We start from the raw sequence: 9,175 nt of genomic DNA, 5'->3' as shown, positions 1-9,175 counted from the left end.
CGTGTGTTCTATTTTAAATTTCACAGGCTCTGAGATAGCATATTCTTTTGCAAACATTCATTTTTAACTGGCTAGAATTTCAATCTCTAACACAATTTTTGAGCTGAATTATGATACAACAATCATTTATGGATCATCACGTTAGAAATATACAACTTAATAAACCAAACCATGTTTTTGGGAATAGTCTACATTTTCTGATCTATCTAGCTCACTTCCTTATTTGATAACTGAGTATGACCCCTATGATTATCGGACATTTCCCCCATCATTCACTCAAACGTATTTTATCTCTTCTTTAACGGATTGATCGACGTTTCTCTATCACAATCTCTCTCTACATATATTTCATGTTTATCACAGAAAAAATTCTCTCGATGTTTTTCCAAATTCATAATTATGTAATGTGATAATCATAAACTGATTTATAAAATATCATCAATTATCATTCGTTTCATTATAAATTTTATGTCTTAAGTAAGAGGAATATTTTTACATCAATGTCTTGAAATTATTATTTCAGTAAAAATATTTCAAAATAATACTGATATTTGGAGAGTCCTTTAAAGGTTCAAAGAAAATAGTTTCACTAAATAATATTGAAATTCGTTCACGTTTCACCTAGAAATTACACAGTGTATGATGCCAAAATTGTACACATAATACCCTTAAATTTTTAATCATGAAATCATACAAGGGTAAGGGGGCACATGTGAACTTTTTTTTTCATTTCTTAATTTCTCAGAAAACATTATCAATTTCTCACAGAAAAAGGGTTCCCATGATTGAATAGTATTTTTTTTTTTTTTTTTTTTTTTGTGTCATGGAACTTTTTCAGATTTTCTAAAAAATAATTTCTTTACTTTATGGAATTTTGAAAAAATGTCTTCAATTGTTCACATGTACCCCCGTATAGGGGGTAGGGGGGTACATGTGAACACTATTGAAAAATGCAGGAAGAGCATCATATTTTAACGAAAAACTCGTTATAATGAAGCGCATAAGTATATACCAATAGCATACAAGGTTTTGTAACCTATACTTTGCCAGTTTGAATTGTACAGTAACTGTCATTAAGAAAAGATTTTTTCCGATTTATCTAACTCTGCTCACTGTCAAATTTTGAAGTTTCATAGCATGTTCTAATCACTGGATCGACATGAAAAAATCTTACAAGACTGAACAATACAAAGAATATTTTATTGTGTCAAGTTTATTCTTGTTGTATAGTGCGTTTAAGCTTCATACAGAATATGATGATGAATTTTAAAATTATTGTAGACTTCAATTTTTAATTAAAGGAAAATATTTTACCTTTATTTTCCTTACAAATCTTATATATCGCTAAGTTTTTGGCCAACTATTTAGCAATTAAAGAATTTTAAAAAATAAAAAATAATAAATAAATAATTAATAATTGTGTAATAACAATAAATTTACAAACTCATTGCAGCAAAATAATAATTATAAATCTTAAAATCCCTTTTAACACTTATAATAAGCCTATACTAATAATTATATAGTGGAGAGAATATGAGAACTGTTCACATGTGAACGCAATATTTGCTACATTTTGTGTTCACAAGTGCTTCGTCATCTACATTAGAACTAATTTTCAAAAATAAAGAATTTTTAATCAGGGCTGTCCCAAGAGGGGAGCGAGCGGGGCAATCGCCCCGGGCGCCACGAAATGAGGGGGCTCCGAAAGGCGCCCCTCGTCTCGACGGAACACGATGACATTCACATGAAATGAGGGGAGCCTTATCGTATAAAATGCCCGGATTGTATAAAATTAGGGGCGCCTTGCGGCGCCCCTCTGACTATGTATCTTAGATACACAGTCATAGACACACAAAATAGAGAATCATTGCAATGATTCTCTATTTTTTTCCTAGGGCACGAAAACACTCCTCTCTCTAAGTCTCCAAAACAATAGTTTCCTTTGTATCATTGAAGCAGATACAGTTTATGAGAATATAACTGTTTAGAATTAAAAAAAGGCACTTCTCCTTTGTCTAGTTCTCATCAAGTTTGCTTGAATTTTTCCCCTGCGTGCAGTGACGTAACCAGAAAAAAGTTTTATAGGGGCACTTTGAAGAAGCAAAACACAGAAAACTTTTTTTTCGATCTGATAGATAAAAAACGTCAAAAGGTGTCCGGTCAAAATTTTGAAGCTTCTAGTTTTAAAAACGCAATTTTAGCCTTAAAAACGCGATTACAGGCCAAATTTATTGACATTAGGGTAAGGGAGGGAGCTCAGAAACTGTTTCCGAACGATTAGTTTTTTAAATAGATTGAAATCAACTCCTTCTCCCCCTGAAAGTTCTTGAAACTGAAGTTTCAAAAATGCAACTTTAGACAAGTTTTGAAGATTTTATGGATAGGAGAATTTGGAGCATTTCCCAGGAAAATTGTTCAAAATTATGGTTCAAAAAAATTTAACAATGTTTTTCATTCAGGGGCCATTCCACTTAAATTTTTTGTAAGTGTTGTTTAAAAAACCCGTTGTTTGTGATATTAAAAAAGGCGGCATGGGGACCCTTGCACGAATATGTTCTTCAACTCAAGTCTTTAAACGCAATTTGTAAGGCCATATTTTATAATATTAGGGTCAATGATTTTTCAAAGTTAGAGCTCCAAAAACTCAATTCTGAGCGAATTTCAATGTTGTTGAGTATTTGTGGGCTTCTCTCTAAAACTTACAAATATTTGATGCAAAAGAATAGCATCTTTGTTTATAACATATATGAAAGTTGGTTTTAAGTTGGTACAAGTAAAACCAAAAAACTCTTGAAAAGAATCATTGGATCAGTCCAGATCAAAATTTAATTTTGATGTAATTTACTTCGATAAATACACTTTCTATTCATAATCAGCAACTTATTTATTCTTGTTCTTAGTTTGATGAATATAAATAACCAATTCTGTTTTAATTGTTTGTTTTTTATCTAGTGGGATAGCATTTTACTAGATAAATATTTGGATTTGTAACATTTCCATTTTTCGAAACGTTTTTAGGGCATTAATACTTCATAAATATTAGAAACAGTCTCATTGCTTGTGTTTTAATTGGATTATGCATAGCCCTCTGATTGTTCTGTTCATTAACATGTAAGAAATTCAAGTATGTATTATGCACTGATGTTATAACTAACTTGATTTTTCTGTGTGTATAGGAGGGGGGGGGCGCCAGGAAACTTTCGCTCCGGGCGCCGTCAGATCTTCGGACGGCCCTGATTTTTAATTCAATTAGAAAATTTAAACATTGGCATAAATTTACATGAATATTCATATAATGGTTTGCAATAATTAAATATAGATTACTAATTAGTTTAAAATGTGTTTTTACACGAAGAAGACAGTGATAAAAGTGCATCAGCATCTGCTAAAACAAAGAAACTCACCACCGGAGCATAAACTGACTCCTTGCTCTGAAAGTTTGGTTAAGAAGTTGGGCTGGTACTGCCATTACTTGAGAATTTTTTAAGTTCTTTTGCATGACGTTATCCTAGTAAAACATACCATATTCACATGTGCCCCCTTTTCCCCTATTTAATTGTAGACAATCACATGAAATGTGCAGCTGAAATTTCAATACATTTTTTGAAAATGAATTTAAAATAATATGTGTTTCGTTTCAACATTAAGTACAACTTTAAAAACGTAATACTTCTTTCTATGCTGTAAAATATTTTAGAAACCGTTTTTGAATAAACTTGAACTTTTTCCTGTCGGGTCTTCCCAAATAATCAGAGAAAAAAAACATTTTGAAGACATGTGCCTTATCTATTGGGAAACATTTCTGAAACATTCAGAAACCTAAGAGGATGTTGCGTTCTGCATTTGCAAAACAAGACGGCGGAAAAAAAATTGAAACTGGAATCGACGCCATGAAAATTTTTTGCATGAATTCAGGAAATGTATATCTTTAGTTTGCATACTTTTACTTGGTCCGAAATCAGATTTGACGAGACCTGTGTATCCGTAAGGAATGCGAAGGAAGCGAAAAATGCACCGAGTAAACATTACTACAGCCAAGCGCAAGGCATTTTATATTTTAGCGACACAAAATGAATACAGAAACTTAATTTTCATGTCTTTCAACGTGATGCTCCGACTGCGGAACCTTTTGAAATTATTCGCGTTATGATAAAGTAGTGCAGAAAGAAGTATGAAGAGAAAAGTGAAATATTTTTATTACCATTATTTTTTCAGTGTATTCTTCCGGAATCTACTGTTCAAGAAATTGTGGATACTACTCTCACTAAGCACTATTCATAATTTAGAATTATGTTTCTTTTTGAACAGAATGAAATTTTTCTTTCTCAGTACCGAAATATCTCCTAATTTTAAAATTATCTGACTCATTTCTTAAAATACACACTAACTACGACATTTGGACATTTTGGTCCCAGGTGCATCACTCAGGGGGTCTCTGGATAGGGTATATGCTCCTTGGTAATAATAAGTTAATGTATTTGCAGATATCTTATTGTTTTTGTTGTTTTTTAATGATTTCAAATTTCCTCCTCCCTTGGAAAAATTTGAAATCCTTTCCCTTGTTGATTCGAAAAAGTATTTTAAGGATGAAATGAAGAATGGCAAAAACGTTCTAAAAGATAAATAAAGAAGTATCCGAACTATTTAAAATCGTTTTTGAAAATTACGCACCATATAGCGGTCCCATGTATTCAGAAATATTTCCGATTGTTTTTATACTGTACAAAACAAAAAAAAAAAAAAAAATTCTTTTTGAATTGTGTAAAATAGCACAAAATATCATACGCAAGACAAAAATTGAAAACACAACTAAATAGGAAAAAAAACATATTGCATCCATTTGAGTTTTGACGTCTGAAATTTAAATCATGTTTTTCGCAATCACGAACTGCGATAGAACCCTACTCGATGGATTTCTTGTTTCTATAAATGGAATGGGATGGAAATGACCAAGAGATTCGCACCCGTCATAATATGACTGGTGGTTTTCTAGTATAGGTACTACAAGGCATAACCATAAACATAATTGTCATCAGGATGCGATAATCAAGATAAAAATTTCAAGGCCGATATCCACCAGTACACTTATTCCAAAGATTATTTGCAGCGTATAACGTTATGTATTTTTATTTCTTATCAATCTTAAGCGAAGGGAATTAGTATTCTGAACATATTGTATTTGAATGAAATTTTGCTGTTTAAGTTTATTTGTATAGGTGTTTTTTCCTGATAAACCGTAATTTTACAAAAATTTTTTAAATGTAAAGTCTGCTTGAGTTAAGCCGCGAAAACAAAAGGAATAAAACCAAATCGCAGACGACTTGTAACTATGACGACGAAAATTTAGCTCTCTAAATAAATATTAAAAAACAACCGTCGTCATGGTAATCTGAAAAATCAGAGCAATATCAACTTTGGTTAAGTGAGGAAAATAACCAATTCGTAACTGCTCAATAATAATCAAAAGATCCGAATACTTACGAATTTGCGCCAAGTAAAATAAAGTAAATCTATGTGATGTGAATAAATTCATCACCGTGCCCTATGCAGCGCGTTCAGATAGTCCTTGTTTGGTATCGTGCAAAAGCCATCCATCAAAGAATAAAATTGGAAAATGTTGTGCATTTTCATTAAAAAATGAAGCGGAAAATTTATTATGAAATCAACTATCACATAACCGTCATAAAAATGCAGCAAAAAGCTTGCACAAATACAATAATAAATCCTCAATTGATTTTATTTTCAATAAAAGTGCCCATACGTAATTATTTATTCTTTTTACTTAACTAAAAGAAGCACAATACAGGCGCACTTTACTTTTATCAAATGAAATGAGAGCTCACCTTGGGGTTATTAATTACTTACTTTGCTTCGAATGCGACCAGAAACGGATGAATCCCGAAATAATAATGGATAGGAAAATCGCTTGTTAGTGGGTAAAATAATCTATTTGTTTCAGAAACAAATGGCAATTCTATGTCCTAATGGTTCCATGAATGAAATCAGCAGAGCGCAAAGTTTGTTCACCGTAATAGAGAAACCATTTGTTGACATTGATCTCGGCTTAAAACATAAACAGTCTTAGTGTGTAATTACAAGTGGGAAGATTTTCACGTCAAAAAAATTTCATTTTCTTACATTTTTATAACGGACATGATTTAAATTTCTTTTAAAAATTTCAATCTCCGAAAAAAAAATAGCTGCTGCAATTATAAAATAAAAAGGGAACAAAATAAAATTTCAAAGAAAAGCAGTTGCACCTGAATGATCCTAATGAAAGTTGTGCAAATATTTGAGTCTCTAATGATGAGGGAACAAATATGCGCCAAAATGGTCAAAAATATCAAACATTAAATAAAATCGGAACCAGCGATCAAATTTACACCAAAATGTTATCCGAAGAAAAAGAAAGAAAAATGTGAAAAAAAAAAAAATACTCATTCCCTTTCCAAAACGCAAATGGCATAAACATAAAGGAAACAAAAGAACGCTCCTAGCTCCCCCCCCCCTTTTTTTTTTCTTTTCGTTACTTAGCGTTTTTTACAGACATGCTTACTGACTTATAATGCTCGAATAAAATTCACCTTGCGTAAAACATCAGACCTTTCAATTGGTAGAAAAATTAAAAAGTGCAAAGAAATTTCCTGTTCAAAATAACAAAGTTATTTTCTCCCCTTAATTTAGGACTAAAAAGAGAGGAATATCTTCCTTTTGATGTTGATATGTTATTATTATAACGATATATGAGGCAGTAAGAAGCAAAGAGATGTGACAAAATTAAAAATTTGCAGATAAACCGTACAAATAGTCAGAGAACCTCTCTTCTGCTTTGGGGCAAGAAATAGTACTAGTGGCTCTGGTAGGTGGTGCAAAACAGAATGATTCAGAAAAAGAATTCAATAAAAGCTTACCTAGAATCTGAACTTCTCAAACGCGTTCTACTCAGAACTTTAAAACATCCACTTACATCCCTTTGCTTCTCACTACCTCATATATTACAGTATTTTGCTGCGGAAAGGTAAAGCGCAGTATCAGAAAATATTTCATTTTTCTGTTTCTGCTCTTTTGTCATTTATTGTGCACGTTCCAGTACTTTTTTACGAAGCGGAACGTCGCCGCACAGTGGGGCCAGAGCGGAAAAATTCGATTTTCGAAAGCACATATTTCGATTTTCTGGTTTGTGTTTCTTACACTATATAAGCTACAGGATCTAGGATGATTTTTTCCCTTGTTTCAAGGGTATTTCCATTAATTTAGGCCCAATGTCAGAATAATGTAAGTTTGACCAAATTACACACAACTGAAGTAATGATGATGATGAGTGATAAAAAATTGTAAAGGAGTTAGAAAAACGAATCATTTTTCCCCTGTTCTACGATGGTCAATTAAACCACACATCAGTCAAACTAGGTTTTAAAAAAATTTGAGCGCTTTACAACGTCATAAGTTACGAATTTTGAATGAACATTGAGAACAGCTAAGATACCAAAAAAAAAAAAAGCTCCGGCTTCCTCCGAGATGGGGAGGGTCACTTTTTAAACTAGAGGTGCTGAAGTAAACATTAAAACAAAAATCATCTGCCTTTTTCTGACTATCCGATCGTGACACCGCAAAGAAAAGAAAAGCTTAGAGTACGCATTTGTTTGTTACACTATTTTGTTTACTCAATTGGCTCAGACAAAACATTTCCCCACGTCAAAACTTTTAATTCGAGTTCAGTCTAGTTGCTAACGTTGTCTAGTCATGAGCTCTATTAAAATTAAATACCATGATTTATGTGAGTGCTTGTGGACTGGTACAAACTTCGACGCATTTCTTCGACAAAACCACCCTGAACTTGACAAGGGAAACATTTTTTTAATGATGACAACTCTATGCAAAAGTTTCTTGCCTCATTTTAATAAAAGAAAAATGATAAGGTAAATCGAGACCGGGAGAGATTCAAAAAATATTCATCGAATGGATGGAAAATGAATACCTTGATGATTGTGGTGAACGAAGCAAAAGGAATAAAATACGCAACCTTCAAGCATCGTATAAACAAAGCTTGATTAATGCAGCTGCGACTCATGAAAAGCACGATAAACCCGAAGCTTTGTCAGCTGATCAAGCATTAGCAATATCTCTCCAGGCTAACCTGACAAAATATCAGTACGAGGTGATTCGACATGCACTAAAAGACCTTGGGTGCCATGTATTTCCAAGTTAAAAAAAATTAACCCTCTCAAAAAAATAGTGCTACCCTGAAAACGGTACTACATGCCATCCACGGTGCAAAAGATTTTGTTGCATGGTGCTGAAATAGTGCAGAAGTCAATTCTCCCAGTCAGAATATTGTCGGAAGTAGCACAAGAAAGTAGACGGATTACAAGCAAATGTCTCACATATCTGCCAACGAATACGTGTTCCACAAAGCTACTGGAGACTTCAGATACTTTTATCACGAACAAAAGACCCGAACCAAAGAAAAAGCACCTGGACATCAGCAAGGGCGCCCATATAGGGGGGCAAGGGAGGGCTCGAACCCCCCCCCCCCCCTTAGAAATTAGAACTTTCTTGCTTTTAGTACTTTTTTCTTTGCAAAAATGTAAAAATATTTCTTCTCTAGCCATTAATGAATAAGTTATTAAAAATGTTAAATTTTAATAACTCTAATCTGTCCTGAAATTGGTTTTCATGGGGAAAATACCATGCTAAACTATGTTTAAAATATCTGAGCCCCCCCTTACAAGTTTGCATATGGGCGCCCATGGACATTAGTGATGCAGCTAAGGAACTGTGAATCTAATCCCTTGATTTGGATTTCGTTTATATCTTTCCAACTTCAGCAACCTTTGACTTGAAACCCCAAGTTTTATTATTTTCAAAATTCTCCAGTCTTTTAAGCTTCCTTAAATTTACAATTTTAATCAATATTTAACTTAAATATATGTTCAAAATACTTGTTGCAACTTGTTTCAATAATTACAAACTATTTCGAAAATTTCAAAATTTTTTATCTTTCCGATAGGCTTTTTTTTGTTAATTAGTTTTTTAATTGTCTTCAAAATTTCAACAAAAACAGTAGTTGAATTGATGTATTTTTTTTGTTCTGATTCGAATGAGACTGGCCCCAGGTTTCTAATGTCAATCCGTTCTCGAGATATTGAATTTTTTCCGCTTTTTGGCCATTCGG

The sequence above is a fragment of the Uloborus diversus genome, chromosome 3, assembly GCF_026930045.1.
Source record: "Uloborus diversus isolate 005 chromosome 3, Udiv.v.3.1, whole genome shotgun sequence".
Taxonomy (NCBI): domain Eukaryota; kingdom Metazoa; phylum Arthropoda; class Arachnida; order Araneae; family Uloboridae; genus Uloborus; species Uloborus diversus.
The sequence above is the reverse complement of the archived record's forward strand: the minus strand, read 5'-3'. Positions refer to the sequence as shown.